Source organism: Macrobrachium rosenbergii, chromosome 6, assembly GCF_040412425.1.
Source record: "Macrobrachium rosenbergii isolate ZJJX-2024 chromosome 6, ASM4041242v1, whole genome shotgun sequence".
NCBI lineage: Eukaryota > Metazoa > Arthropoda > Malacostraca > Decapoda > Palaemonidae > Macrobrachium > Macrobrachium rosenbergii.
Genome location: NC_089746.1, coordinates 33,716,512 through 33,734,354, shown reverse-complemented (window position 1 = coordinate 33,734,354; position 17,843 = coordinate 33,716,512).

Below are 17,843 nucleotides of genomic sequence, written 5' to 3'. Positions count from 1 at the left end.
TTACTGCCTTGGGATTGAATTACTTCAGTTTTTCGCCAAAGTTGTATAAGATGAACTCAATACGCACTTTGATAAATAGAGCCTACAATGTTTGTTGTGATTTTAATTTATTTCATCAAGATATGATTTTCCTCCAGAATTATTTTTCTGAAAACTCATATCCCATTTTTGTATTTTACAAAGTTCTGAAAAATTTTTAAATGAAAAGTTTTGTCCCAGACCGGTGTACAGTACTGCTAGTAAAGATGTAAAGTACATTAAACTGCCTTACCTTGGTCATAGTAGCTATATGGTCCGAAAAAAGTTACAAGAAATACTTACATTGTTTCAAATTAGTTTTCCGGTTTGTTTTCTGTAATCCTTTACAATAAGATCACTTTTGAGAGAGAAGCCTACTCTGCCTGTGGACCTTAATTCCTGTGTCGTTTACTTGTTCACTTGTTCGCAGTGTGGTCTGCGATACGTGGGATCCAGTTCCCGCTGGCTCAGACACAGAATTTTGGAACACAGAGGTCTTTCTGTTAGAACTAGGTTTCCTTTCCAAACCACCACTTTCTGCCGTTAGAGAACACAGTTTAGCACAGGACCATCCTTCACTGACCTGGATTTTCGGGTACTGTCTTTTGTTCAAATAGACTGGACATTTTAATTTCAGAGTCGCTGACTATTAAAAAGATGAAGCCGAAATTGAACAACAACTCGTCTGGTATTCAACTAGCTATCGTGTAATTTCATAGTAGGTACTCAATTAGGTCGTTAAATATTTTACTTTGTGAGTGGTAGTTTGTTTACATTTCACCTTAGTTTTATTTTTATATTTTTTATGTTTGTGTTTTTAATTTTTCGTTATTTTACGTCTCACCCTTTTAGTTTGTATTTACTTGTTCATTTTATATATTTCGTTAGTGTTTTTGCTGAAGATTTATTATGACAATTCATTTTATTGTAATTTTATTGATTCTCATCCTTGTCGGTTTTTTTTCAGCCTGATGATGAGGTTTTATACCTCAAAGCTCGTACAATAAAGAATGTTCTTCCTGGTCTTGGCAATATTATTTATCATTAAGCCAGTATATATATATATATATATATATATATATATATATATATATATATATATATATATATATATATATATATATATATATATATATATATATATTTATATTTATATATATACAGTATATATATATATATACATACATATATATATATATATATATAAATATACATATACATATATATATATATATGTATATATATATATATATATATATATATATATATATATATATATATATATATATATATATATATATATATTGTTATGTTCTGAGTCCGGTAGGAAGAGTTAAATTGAATTTTGAATGTAATTTTGCCTTAGGGGCCAACACCTAGATCTCAGAACATAAGCAATAAATGTAATTAATAGTATGACTTACGTTGAAATTGCATATATTCAAAGAAAATGGAAAGTCGCCTTTCAAACCAGTCGGTTAGATTAAATTAATTTATTTACAGATTTGCATCTAGAAATTATTATGGACAGGCTGGCAGTTCAGCCATCTAGGCACATGCACTGTGCCGCAAAAAGTATAACTACAGTTAGCAAATAAATAAAAGTTTGACAAGAATCTTATAAACTGCTTAAAACTGGCTGATAAAATTATTTTACATTAGCACAACGTTCATGTTTGAGGGGCCTAACATGTGGCCCTTGTAGACTGTCAATTGCAGAAGTGTCTTGCCGTGGCAAGATGGAATTGAGTCTTCTAAGGCCATTGTTTCACAAGGGCAGGGGCAGAGCGCGAAGAGCCAGATTACAGGATTCTGGAAAAGAATTCCAGGTCAGCATCCAGTTAAAGACTTTCTCTCACATGAAATTAATTATTCATGATGGAAGGAATTATTAATTAGATTTAATTAGCACATGGTAACACTAGGGGGGGAATGCTCTAATTATTATCACAAAACAAACTTAATTTAGGCTTGGACCAAGTCATGAGGGAAAATGTGTGTGCTAGGCTGTAGGAAACAAAGAGACTTTGTTTGGGAGTGTGAAAAGTTGGAAATACTGAAAACTGAGAGAAATTCAGGACTCGAAAAAGAACACTGGCGTTATTTGCGACTTCAAGACATACCTTATTGCATCTGTACATGGAGCTCACTTGCAGAAGGTGGATTAAGGCCACTCCTTAGAAATTCTGGCACGTGTCCAGTGTGCGGAGGACAGAACAGCTCAAGACTTAGTGCGGTTAAGAGTGGAGTGACCTTGCACTTGGGAGTCAGGAATGAAGACAATTCAGGTCACAGAGTCAACCCCTCGATTCTAACGGTGAGTACAGGACAGTGGTGCATCTGAAAGAAGCAAATAATAGCCAGCTCAAAGGTCAAAGGGCAATAAGTCTTATAGATAAGACTAACTAAGGGTCAGCCTAGCGGCCCATTCAGTATCCTGACTTGCCCTTGTGCCCTAACGGCTTTCTGTCCCCAATATCATACAATATTGGGGGTAGGACGCCTACACTCTCCTCCAGCCGCCATGAAATTTGACTTCCTAGCTAATGGACTGGAGAGCCGAATTTTCTAAATATGCAAGAATATATATATATATATATATATATATATATATATATATATATATATATATATATATATATATATATATATATATATATATATATATATATATATATATATATATATATATATATATATATATATATATAATTTATATATATATATATATATATTTATATGTATATATACATACATATATATATATATATATATATATATATATATATATATATATATATATATATATATATATATATATATGTGTGTGTGTGTGTGTGTGTGTGCATGCGTGTGTGCGTGGTGTTCAGGTTCGCTACATTGGAGAAAGTAACAAACTAAGTACCGAGTACATACGTGTACACTTGAAAATTCGTAACAATTACACGCAAGTATTCAGAACTCGGAACTTAGTTTTTCATTTCTCCTCTTTGTGGCGAACCTGCAATTTTATATCACTTGAAAGTTTTGTGAGTCTTTTGTCAAGTTATTCCCGAGGTATAATGCAATGGTTATTATACGGTATTCCTAGCATAGTGTACGTGAATATAAAAGGAATGTCACAGTGTATGCAACAAGAATTCATAATTAGCCGCGTGCTACAAACTTCCCAGTCAGCTATCATAATGGAGGTGGGCTGATGTCGATTATATCACAAACAAGTAAACAGTGCGCCGAAGTTTCTTTGGCGCAATCGAGTTTTCTGTACATCTGCTACAGCGTATAATCAAGGCCACCGAAAATAAATCTATCTTTCGGTGGTCTCGGTATAATGCTGTATGAGCCACGGCCCATGAAACCTTAACCACTGCCTGGTGGTGGCCTATCGTATATCGTTGCCAGAAGCACGATTATGGCTAACTTTAACCTTAAATAAAATAAAAACTACTGAGGCTAGAGGACTGCAATTTGGTATGTTTGGTGACTGGAGGGTGGATGATCAACATACCAATTTGCAGCCTCTAGCCTCAGTAGTTTTTTTATGATCTGAGGGCAGACAGAAAGAAGTCCGGACAGGATAAAGTGCGGACGGATAGACAAACCCGGCACAATAGTTTTCTTTTACAGGAAACTAAAACCTGAATTCGACAGGCACAGATACAGCAGAGTCGGTAACAATTTATAGCTCTCTTGATGGCTCAACGGTCAAAGGTCAATAAGTCGTTGTCTGCCAAGCCAGGCGACAGTTCGAATCCTTGGGTGCAAGTTATTCCTGAGCTATAATGAACTGGATATTAAACAACACTTATGGTTTAATATTTGCGAACATAAAAAGTTTCACGTTGTATGAGAGAGAGAGAGAGAGTATTAGTATACTAATAAAATCTCCAGTTATTATTGACTTTCTAAATTTCTATATATATATATATATATATATATATATATATATATATATATATATATATATATATATGATAGAGGATCAATAATAACTAGGAATGTTATCTGTATACTAATACTACATAGTTTGGTGTACTGCCACCCAGGCAACGTTGCCGAGCCTTGCAGCCATCTTGAAACACCCGAGAACCGTGGAAATTAGTAGGCGCTTAATGTTTCCTGGGATTCTTTTCGTTTGTTATCTTCATAACGGTACGTTGCGCAGCTTATTATTGTAGAAATGGGCACATAAATTCTTCAGGAGAAAGCGAAATAAACACTCCATACGTAAGGAAAGCATGCCAAAATTTATTCACCCATAATTTTGTGCTAGTCTGACAAATGTCTTCTTCATATGCATTGTTTTTCGACATATTATTGTGCTATACAAGAGCAGTGCCGATTTCAGTTTTGAAATCCGAACGTCATACAAACCATCTTGCTCGTCATGAAAGATACTTAGTAGTAGGTTGGTCTAAAGGTTACTGCTTGTGTCAACAAGTCTCGTCTGTTATACATGTTATTGTGAAAGTATATCAGGATCAGATTGTAGAAAATAAATTATATAATTTGTTTAAAGTGAAAAATAGTTGTAATTTTGATGTGAAGCAAATCCTGGTTTAAATGTATTGTCATTGAACGGTGTGTCTCATAGGCTGGTAATAACAAAGAAACGAACTTTAGTAGCCTACGCTAGGTCTTTGCCCTCAAACTACTCATTTGTGAGACGCTATATCATTCAAACCTTTATATAAAGTACAACTTAATTTCAAATATATAAGAATAATTTCTCTACCGTAAAAAATATCGAATCAACAAGCCAAGGAAAAAACCTGCAAGAATGGTAACGACAAGGAAAAGAATCTTGGCTGAGCAAATACTAGGCCTATGCCTATTGATTCGGCAGGGATTTTTACCATTTTGTCCTTCTTTTAAGAACAGTTTTATTCCAAATAAGTTAAAATACTTTCTTACGGTATCCCTTATTTAACAAGTCTCTCTAAGTATCTCTCCAAATCCCTAAAATGGAAAGAAACGGCTTTGCCAGCTTTTCCAATATTTGAGAAATAATAGATTAAAATGCAAAATTCCTTACTTCAATAGACTTCAGAACAATTATATTTCGAAATATATTGTTCAGTAATGATTAACTAATTGGTAAAACAATAACATATTCTTTGAATAGTTACACTAGAAGTGTTTTTGCCTTTACAGTATAGTAGTATAATAAAGCGTACTGGACTGGGAGTTACAATATGACCATCCGAGGTCACACAGAGACCGCCTCTCTTCGTTATTGACACCTTTATGATATATATTCAGTAATGTGAATATGTGTGTGTGTGCGTGTGTATGCAAGTTTGCGAATGATAATAAAAATGGTAATAATATTATTGATTAATCAAAACCTTAATATTTCTTTTTTTCTATTGCAATATGCAGCATAAAAAAAAAATTTTTCGACGACATGTAACAACTTACAGTGAGGCACTTTTTGGATTACACGGGAAGTAGGACACACCTTGTTATTAAATGGTAATATGAACTATTCGCTGCTTATCATGGAATTTCTAAAACACACACTTTTATTTGGAGAGGTGAAGCCACCCTTCTGTGCTATAAAAAAGAAACAAAATTTATGTAGTTTTAAATTTTATTTTAAATTGAGAAGCCAGAGGTTTCAATTACACTTGAAATATTATACTCTGTATGTCTATCTGCCGTTTTTTCTTTTTTAAGCGCTTGTGGAAATCACTGATCTTTGTGAAGGTTGTTAGTTTAAGTTGTCGAAATAAGTAATTTTCCTTCTTTGCAATTTTTTTTTTATCAACGTTACACGGGAGTTCTGTATCCAGAGGTTTTCCTTTAGTTCAGCGCAATACCTTCAAACCTTTAAGCTATTCAGTAATGATTGGTGTTCTATTTACAAATGACTGATACAGTGGAAACGCCTTATCACACCAAAAGCTGAGTTTTTAAACTGATAAACAGGATATCTTTTATTGAGAAAGTAGTTCTTTCAAATATAGTTAGGAAATAAAACGACCTGAACTCTCCTAGCTTTTCTATTAGTTTGCTTCAAAGTTAGTTGTTTTGGAGCCACGCATGGCAAACATAAAAATACGGTATTTTCAACAAGGAACAGAATCCCCGCACAGGCTCTTCATCTGTTTCAGTGTAAATACGAGGATGTGTTTGATTCAGTGAAAACTAGAAAGAGACAGCGTAATTATGTGCTGTAACACTTGGTAAACAATCGTGATACGCTAGAGGCCAGATAAGGTCACCGAGAGGTCAGTTCATATTCCGTACCAATTCACTATAGTGAAGCCATCAATTTACTAAAGTGGAGCCACCAATTCACTCTAGTGAAGCCACCAATTCGCTATAGTGGAGCCACCAATTCACGGCAGTGGAGCCACCAATTCCTTATAGTGGAGCCACCAGTTCACTATAGTGGAGCCACCAATTCACTATAGTGGAGCCACCAATTCACTATAATGGAGCCACCAATTCAATACAGTGGAGCCACCAATTTACTAAAGTGGAGCCACTAATTCTCTATCGCAGAGCCACCAATTCACTATAGTGGAGCCACCAATTTACTAAAGTGGAGCCACCAATTCTCTATAGTAGAGCCACCAATTCACTATAGTGGAGCCACCAATTCACTATAGTGGAGCCACCAATTTACTAAAGTGGAGCCACCAATTCTCTATAGTAGAGCCACCAATTCCCTATAGTGGAGCCACCAACTGACGAGGAGAGGACAAGAAAGACTACAAATTCCGCGGAAACGTGTTAGCAAAGACAGACAGATTAACGCTGGATTAACGAGATCAGCAGTGACACGAATTAACGAGTCTAGCGCCACGCTAACAACAAAGGGACCTTCCACCGTTGGATGGTCTGTCGTTCCTTTTTGTCGGGACAAGAGACGATGTCCACGACGAATCCCCGTTCCGAAAGCACAAGTGAGACAACACAAGTCGTTTCGTTTTCCCATTAAATTTGACCCCCAACCGTTTCTGAGCAGAATGCCGTGTCCATTGTTTTGGTCTTTTTGTAAAGATTTGTTGCTACCGTCGCAACTTGAGTGTTAATAGATTGCAGGATATTCTAGAAGTATTACAAAATTTTTGCTTATGCCAGCCCTTAGGTAATTTAATAATGACATACAATGAAAGATGATAACTTGTAAATATCATTTTCTTCCTTATCCCATATAATGGGAAATTGGCGGTAATGACATGAAGCCTCTAAAGTTAACAGTTTCACGGACACAAAACGATTTACCTATATGCACAAAAGTCTCATAAGGAGCACATGGACTGACTGCACATACCTGTGGCAATCCATCTCCATCATACATTCTTGTGCTCGCTGAATATCAGTGCAATATCTGCCAACAAATAAGCCTATCCACTAATACATTTTCTCTCAGATGTATCAAAACCTTGCACACAGCTACGTATCTATATTTATATGCTTTATTTTTTATTAATATTGCAAGGTGTGAAATAGAAAGCCGTTTACAGATCATCACATCTGCCATCGATTTCCTGGCGCTAAATGCAGAGACTTTTTCACAATCTACCAGAATATTCTCCAAGCAAGGAATACACAGCTTTTTCCTTAGTTCCACACTGCTTGTCAATGTCTGAAGCTATTACCAGTTTCTAGAATGGCAAAGTCCAAGAAAGGAATCTTAACGGCTGCAGCAATAGCAGCCAATCTCAGAATGACATGACATGAACATATGTGTACATTTTTTCCCCCATTTTCATGAAAGACTAATACTTGGTTAGTAAGGACGAAATGAAATTTCGTCTTCGCGGTAATGACGGACATAAAATGTTCAACCTTGGGCAAACGTGTCTCGAATCACTGAAGTTCGTAAAAATATTTGCTTTGTATTGTGGTCCTCTTACATGCTATTTAGCACCGACGAAATCCTTAAGTAAAATTCTTCTCAAAGGACGATCTTCCAAGGTCACGACCTCGCACATAGAATGTCCTTCCTGCAGTGAAGGATAATAATTAGGTCCTTCCCTCGAGATCGGCCTGGGTAATAAAATCTGTTTTCATGGCGTTGCTCGGGCTCTAACCAAGGGAATCCTCAGCATACAGGCAATTTAAAACGGAACGTCAGTAATTTGTTCTATTAATGACTCCTGTCAAGCGAAGAACTGCTGAAGGACTTCGCAACCGAAGCTGAATAGTACAATTGTTTACTTTACCTCAAAGGCAATTTACAGAGTAAATTCGTTTGAGGCCAGATCTCAAAGCAAACACACACACACTATATATATATATATATATATATATATATATATATATATATATATATATATATATATATATATATATATATATATATATATACAGTATATAATATATAATTATATATATATATATATATATATATATTATATATATATATATATTTATATATCTGACTGTATGATTTTAGTAGCTATTGTCACATGACTTTGTAATTGCAAATATGAATATATATATATATATATATATATATATATATATATATAAATATATAAATATATATATATATATGTATATATATATATATATATTATATATTCATATCTCTAATATAAATATATATATATATATTATATATATAATATATATATATATATATATATATATATATATATTACTAAAAGGACCTCATTCAAACTGGATGGTATCTAATTTTTATTCAAAAGTTATTTCTTGGACAAACAGTCCACATTATCAAATATCCATTAATGAGCAAACGCATTTCCGGCTGTATTTATATCTGTGTGCTGGGTACTTTTAATCTATAATCGCCTAGCCTTACCTGTGTGACCTCCACCCTCTCTTTGACCTTGGTCTTTCTCTGATCCCTACCAGATGTCCGTTTCCGTGCGTACCCTTGCGTTTTTTCTTCTTTCTTGCTACTGTGGAGTATACGATTTTTCTAGATATGCTGGTTCAAAGCCGTTTCGGTGTTCTGCAATCCCCGTTGGGCGCAAGTTATAATTCTCACAACCAGCTCAGATGTTTTGTTGGTGTTCAAGAAAACTTATATTTCCAGTCTATTCTGGATCATTTTCCCAACAGTGTTGGGCAACTGCCGACGTCTGATTATAATGCCTTATGTTCTGCAGATGTTGTTTGCTTCAGCTCTTTACATGATTTGCCAGTTTCGCCAAGTACCCTTCTTCACAGTCTGGACAGCTGCCATAAACCCCCCTAAATCTCTTCCCCTCTACTGACTTTTGTTTTCTAACTATTTTATTCCTAATGGTGTTTTTTTTGTAGCTGCCTATCAATTTGAAATTATTTAGCTTCCTGTTGATGGGTAATAGAGTTGTTGTCCGGAACTGTAATTATTTTCTTTCCTACCAAATGTATATAGAAGAAGACACACACAATTCATACATACATAGGTTCTCCAGTCATAGGAAAGAAATAAAAATAGGATTAATGACAGGTTGGCCATCAGGCTTATCTAGATTTGTCTGTCCCGAATTTTAGACGAAGAGTTTGATTACCTGAGGAGAGTTTTAGAGATTAGCTACCAAGTATTGGTGGGAGTCGCACATATCAAAGCAAGGGAAAACTATTTTGGGAGAGAGGAAAGGATTGAAAAGGAAACATTTGGTGGAAAGAAAATAATTTACAGTTCCGGACAACAACTCTTTGCACCCATCAACAGTAAATAATTTCAAATTGATAGTAGCTACAAAAACACCATTAGGAATAAAATATGAAACAAAAATGTAGAGGGGGAAGAGATTAGAGGTTTATATGGCAGCGTGTCTAGACTGTGAAGAAGGGTACTATGGTGAAACTGGCAAATCATGTAAAAGAGCTGAAGCAAACAACATCTGCAGAACATAAGGTATTATAATCAGACGTCGGCAGTTGCCAAACACTGTTGGGAAAAATGATCACAGAATAGACTGGGAAAATATGAGTTTTTCTGTCCAGGAACACCAAAAAACATCTAGACTGGTTGTAGAGATTGTCATAACTTGCGCCAACAACACGATGGCAGGAACACCGGAAACGGCTTTGAAGACAGCATATCTAGAAAAATCGTATACTCCACGGTTGGAAACGAAGAAAAAACGCTAGAGAACGCACGGAAAACGGACATCTGGAACCAGGGATCAGAAAAGACCAAGGTCAAGAGAGAGGTGAGGTCACACAGGAAGAGCTAGGCGATTATAGGATTAAAAGACCCAGCACACAGATATAAATACAGCCGACTATGTGTTTTCATTGTACGGATACGATAATGTGGACTGTTTGTCCAAGAAAGCAAACTTTTTGAATAAAACTCCATTAGATACCATCCAGTTTGAATGAGGGTCCTTTTAGTAATTCTACTAATGCACAGAACAATTGTGTATGTGATAAAGTTAATATATATATATATATATATATATATATATATATATATATAAATATATATCTATATATATATATTATATACATATACATACATATATATACAGTATATAATATATGATTATATATATACATATATATCTAACTGTATGATTTTTTAGCTATTGCCACATGACTTGGTAAAAATATGAATACATATATATATATAGTTTAAATATTTATATAAAATATATATATATATACATATATACAGTATATAAATATAATGATGATATATATATATACATATACATATATATATCTGACTGTATGATTTTAGTAGCTATTGTCACATGACTTTGTAATTGCAAATATGAATATATATATATATATATATATATATATATATATATATATATATATATATATATATATATATATATATATCATATATATTCATATCTGCAATCACAAAGTCATGTGTCAGTAGCTACTAAAATCATAATACCAGTACAGAAAGATGAGATTATATTGATAACCGCTTAATAGAATTTTTCTTGTTTATTCTGTCTTTCTCTTGGCGCCTTTCCCTATAGTAGTGTTTCTTAGCCTTACTATGCGCCTTCCCCCACCAGGGAGTCGGGTACCCCAGATTTTGTAAAGAACAGCGAATAGATATCCAAGGTCCTGGTTCACATGAGGTGGGCTGCAAACCCCGTAGGCCCTAATAATCCGCCCTTTCATCTTCCTTGGCAAATCTTATGAAAAAACGATGGAAGGCAACTTTGGGAACAATTTTGAGGATAAGATTGCTCTTGAGATAATTTATCAGAACTTTAAGATGAAAATAAACAAAAATTGGACAGCAAAAGGATAATATATATATATATATATATATATATATATATATATATATATATATATATATATATATATATATATATATATATATATATATATATATATATATATATATATATATATATATATATATATATGTGTGTGTGTGTGTGTGTGTGTGTGTGTCTGTCTGTCTGTCTTTCTGATTGTCTGTCTGTCTCAGTGTCTTTCTTTTTGTGTTTTGCGTGCATATATGCATATGTATACCTTGCACTTTTTTTTTGAGTCATTACATAGACAATTTTTAAGAATTCGGGGAGATGCAGAGGGAATGATGCAATGCTGGAAGAGATAGGTTTAAAGTTTAGAATACTTTGCAAGCGTATGTCGAAGATGTAAGAAGGACAATAAATTAAGATGTTCAAGAATGTAAAGGCATAAGAGGTTGATGCCAGACTCTCGATTTTGGCAAGGTCAGTGAGACTGCGTAGCTGACGTCGGTGTGCAAGGTATGTTGAGTTGAGGGAAAGATTCCGAACGGATGGGTGAAAAGAATAAGCTTCCTTATTAAATGGTAAACGTGTTCCAGGTGATTGTCAACTTAACTTAATAAGATAGGGACATAGCATTATCCATTATACCGGGGAAAGTGTAAGGTTGGCTTTTGTTTGAAAAAGCAAGACAGAATTCATAAAGACTGATAAGGGTAGAACAGTGGGGATTTGAAACAAAGAAGAGTGTATATGGATCAAGTGTTTATCATGAAACGATTGCTGGAGGAGTTTGTAAGCTGATGGAAACAAACGTGATGTACACCTATCTAGAAAAAACTTTTAATGGAATGAATTGATATTCACTGAGAAGAGAGCTGAAGATGTTTGGTGTAAAGGTAATTATTGAGGGTGATAGCTTTTATAATCAAAGCAAAAATAGATCTGAGAAAAATTATATGGAGGGTGTGGAGGAGGGGTTTGGTAGTATGATGTAACACTGGATCATATATGAGATTGTGGAGTGATTGTTTTTTATATATGATACAGCGGACTGATGATAGTAAAAAAGACTGCAGCGTCTAGTGAAACAGTTTAAATGTTTTTGTAAAAAAAAAAAAAAGTACATTGAAATAAATGATGACAACTGAAAAACAGGAACACTGATGTAGGAGAATGGAAGCAGTTGACTTGTATAGATATCTAGGAGTAAATGGGGCAGGTAACAGTGAGGTTAGAGAAGAGGCAGGCTGAACAAAGAAGGTTGCAGGATGTAGGCAGAATACTAGAAAGAGAAGAGGACAATCTATGGGAGCTAAAGCTGAAATGTAAGAAGGGTCGGTGAGTCAGTTTTCATTTAGGGAAATATCTGATGTGTTGAATGTAGATGAAAATAAAACTTAGTGGGTGATGAGATGCCTTTTGTTAATATTTTATGTGGAGTGAAAAGGAGTGAAGAGACAGAGCAGGGTGTTTGAGAAAGTTGGTCAAATGGAGGGAAAGTAAAACATCAGATTGGTATTAATGACCTACAAAGAACTGGATAGATGGAATAAGAAAGTACTGGACTAGAAGGGTCTTCATTTTCAGATGAGAGAGAGAGAGAGAGAGAGAGAGAGAGGTGTATAAAGCGTATAATGCTGAATAAGTTTTCTACATAGGGGCTCATGATAATAAGGAGAATTTACGGAAATCGTTATAATAATTATTAACTTACAAGAGATAAGGCCATTAAAATGCCAAGCAAACTAGCAAATAATAAAATGGCCATTGAAAAAAAGAGAAGTACATTAAAAAATAGAGGGAAAAGCAAGAAATAAAATGGATATAGAATTAAAAGTATATTTATTCTAATACTCATTCATACGATTATGACAACATTAAACCCTAAAGAACCAAAGGGCTCCCTCTGAAAAAAATGGTAGGCTATTAACAACAATGATTCCCATAATTTCTGTTATTACCACATTGTTTTTCTTTAGCTACCATCAACATCTAATTCCAATTACCTTCCATTGAATTGTGGCTAGTTTGTAAAAAAAAAATTTTTTTTTTGCTTTAATTCAGATATTAGTGGTTTTTACTGTAAAGATCCAAAGAACGGGTCTCTTGAGGTTTCATTGCACACCAGACCAGAAAGGGAAGACCAAACAAGAGAAAACATAGATAGAATTTATCTCGAAGACTAAAAAATATCTCTCGTGTAATAGTAAGGAACGATGCAGTCGTCGAACCGTAATCGGAAGTGGCATAAGATAGAAACGTGTGATGTAGTGGCCTACTGGGTGTTACGTGTTCATTAGAAAGGAGGGAAGACACCCTTCCGCTTAGCTGTGCACATTGCATTTGAATTTATAATACTTGTTTATTTTCAGTATATGATTCCTTCTTTTCATCTAAGACCGTACCAGTATGAACGCATGGTATAAATGGCATTTATAAAAGTAATGATGTTATCTTGCTCATTAGAAGTTGAACATTTCTCATGGAGGTCACATTGTCAACACATGACGAACTGAATGCCCTCGAAGTATCTTTATTTTTTTTTAGCTGAATGAGTTACGTCAGAGATTGGCGTGATACAACAAACTTCGTCGACGCCATTTTGTGTTGAGTAATCTTGAACTTGTACTGTGTAAAGCAGAGGGGAAAGAACATTGTAACAGATGTCTAAATCGTTCATTAGTGTGATCATACTACTAGTTTCATTGTAAAACACTCTCCGATATCCAAATGAACGTGTGACTGTCGCCTTTGGTCGGATCATCCCATCTGAAAGCTAAGGCGACTGAAGATATTCACATAAACTTCCGACTGTCTGTGACACTTCTGAGGTTTCAAGAATAGGCTGCGTGTTAGAATATTTCACTCGTTATGAGATTTATTCTATGATAACGAAAAATGCAGCTTTTGTTTCCATGTAATGCATAGTTCTTCCTTAAAAGTTTAAAATGCAAACGTCTAAATACTTTGACATTTTTTAGCATTTAGACAGCAACATATTATAGACCGAACAACCTTCTCTGGAAAAATGTCAAAACACAGTAACATCGCTTTCCTCGGAGTCAGCACTCAATAATTCCCATCCAGTTGCTTTTACTTGTTTTATCGGATATGGCCTTTAAAAGGGTATTATCACGTCTGTCTCATTAGCAATCACATTAGAAATTCAATAAGCAACAGATTTTTTGTATTGTACGTAAAACTCACATATACTTTTTCTACATATAAACAGCAATTTGCCGTCGGATGTTCTCACCGACCTAACACGTAACATCTACCTGAGACATGTGTTGTTGGCAAGTACAGGGAACGTGAATTCTTTCGAACTCTCTCTGACCTGCTCCTCCTCAGCTTTTTATTTATTAACAAGAAACACGTTGTTGATTAGATTAAACACCCATTTCACGTCCGTTCACTGTAATAAATGAATTCGGGCCATAGCTTAACATTTCCTTGAGTCTGTATTTATGTATTTATTTGTCCATTTATTTATTTACCACTGCTAACAAATTGTCACATTTTTCTTCTAGGGATATTTATGCCATTGCTATGTCACTGCTAATTAACCCAATTTTTTTCACTAATTCATCCATATTTTTCTTTTATTCATGTTACCAAATATATATATATATATATATATATATATATATATATATATATATATATATATATATATATATATATATATATATATATATATATATATATATATATATATATATATATATATATATATATATATATATATATATATATATATATATACATATATATATATATATATATATATATATATATATATATATATATATATATATATATATATATACATCCCACACATATATATATATATATATATATATATATATATATATATATATATATATATATTATATTTTTGTCCCCGTTAAGATTGTCCATAATTTCTTCCGGCTCATTCAATATTTCATTTTCTATTACAAATAAAGGAGAGTCCCTTTTTCTCGTGATTTAAAATTTTGTTTATTTTCTCTTCCCGTTCTGATTTAGATTTTTATCTTCCATCGCATATGGCACCAAGAGCTGCCGGTTTATACATCCGTAAAAGAATTGCAGTATATCCGTACTCACATTTTGTAAAAGTTCCATTAGACTAAATTTATAATTTTCATTTTCTGTGTATCATTTTTTTTTCTTACAGGTACATAACTAAATTGCTATATATGTACACACACACATATATATAATATATATATATATATATATATATATATATATATATATATATATATATATATATATATATATATATATATATATATATATATGTTTGTGTGTGTCAGTATATAGGCTATTTGTTATATAGTAATATGCACAAATATATATATATATATATATATATATATATATATATATATATATATATATATATATATATATATATATATATATATATATGTATATATATATACAAATATATATACACATACACCCACACACACACACACACACACATATATTTATATGTCGTCATTTTTGTAGTTCTTAGAATGTTAAACTGACTGATACAAACATAAAATCTCTTGATGAGCTGCTTCTCCCGCTTCTTAGAATTGCTTAAACTAATTCTTGAGATTCCTCAGTTAGCTTAAATCTTCTTTGCAATTGCCTTGAAAAAGAGACCAAGCTCATTTTAAAAGGAGACAGGCCATTACACCATCGCCCATGTGTTTTAAGTCAAGAAAACAGATGACCTACAGTATTTTTGGTCCGTAGGAAGACAATATGCGTTAGTTGGTTTAAAATTTGGCCTTAAAGTGCTGAAATATTATATGCAGTGCTCATATGAGACCTTCAAATACTGCGCAAAATTTTCAAACCCTTAACGTTTGGATATTCACTGAGCATGAATTAATCGAAGACGATGAGTTTAACTATGTCTTGAGACAGCACGTGCTTTTGTCCCCTGAGAACCCCGATGCAATGCTAGTGTTTGATGGTCTTCATTTTTATAATAAAAAAAGAAGAAATTGCTTTAAACTCATTATAACTCTCATTGTTATAATAAACTAAATTTGTCTGTGCGCTATTCCCTTGCGGTGTTTTGTATTCAAAACAGAAACTAAATATATCGTGTTCTGTTGTTGGAAAGCTCTGATCATCGTTGTCTTCACAGATTAGTAAAGAGAGGTTTGCCGCAAATTTTACTCTCTGTGGTAAATATTCAAAGACTTTCCCCTGTATACTTGCATGGAGATAACTAAAGGAGAATGATTGTATATTATTCGAAGAAATATTTTCTTTTGAATCCGTAAACTTAGTCAAAATGATTTAGGCTGAAATTCTGAAGATAGTTATCTTTGTCCGTAATGTTGCTTTACCACGTGATTAAAATTTGCATTCTTTGTTAGTCTCTTCTTTCTCTTTTCTTTTACGAACTGTGAAATTCTGTGAAATTTCTGCTGAAAGAGAGAGAGAGAGAGAGAGAGAGAGAGAGAATGTTTCATGCAACGCTCAGTCGTAGGACGCTGTTTACTGTTCACTATATAGGACTTAACTATCTTAGATTTGGGCTGGCACCTTTGGTTTAATTTTAAGAGTTCTAAGTTCAACTTCATCATCCTTTGTGTAGAAAATTTTGGTTAACCATGAAATCCGAGTATCTCTGAAACATTAAAATGGCTTCCATAATACTGCATGTGAGACTCAGAAATTCATACGAGATTTGTACTGAAACAAAGCTTGGTGTTGTTGCAACGGAAAAATTTCATTTACAGACAATTTCGTACTGAGATGAATTTTTGCTATACAGCCTAAGTCAACAATTCAGAAGCTGTCATTAAGGAAAAGAGAAGACGGAAATACCTGCATATGCTTCATATTTAGCAAAGATTTCTTAGTACTCTTCATACTTCACGAATTGGTTAATCTTAGTTTTTTTTTTTTTTTAATCAGCCAGAATAACACGGAAAGCCTTCGTTGTCTAGATTTCTTGAAAATCTGTACAAACTAAATTGCTCTTTAATATTAACCGAAGTTTTGTTCATGCTATCTAAATCCCATGTTTCTAATACTTTCAACATAATAAACAAAATCGTTCCTTCGTCAAGGGGATGACTTTTAGGAACATAAAACATTGAAAACTGTGACCTAGAATGAAATAAAAATTCAAACCACCAAAATTGCATGAGCGTTAAAAATGAGGAATTTCCAAAAACTGATGCAGAGTAAATCAGATCATAAACAAATCTTTCGATCTTTACAACTGTCTCATTGGAAGTACTGACGTGCTGAATGTCTCGGTAAAATGTTTAATAGGATATTCAGGCCAACCCTGAAATAACTCCTGCTAAAATTCGCGCTAAGGGTACTGGGAAAAAACAACAATAGATTACCAAGATATTTGATACATGTATTCAGGCCAGTGGGTACAACGCTCAATTCTACTTTCTGAGACTACAGGCATTGCTGTTATCTCATAGCTAAAGAGATTAACGTTTGCACAGGCGCACGCGCGCTCATACACACACACACACACACAACACACGCACGAACAACCACACACACACTATATATATATATATATATATATATATATATATATATATATATATATATATATATATATATATATATATAAAATGTAGTATAAGTATAATTTGCCGTCTTTATTATTCCTGTTTATCTAAA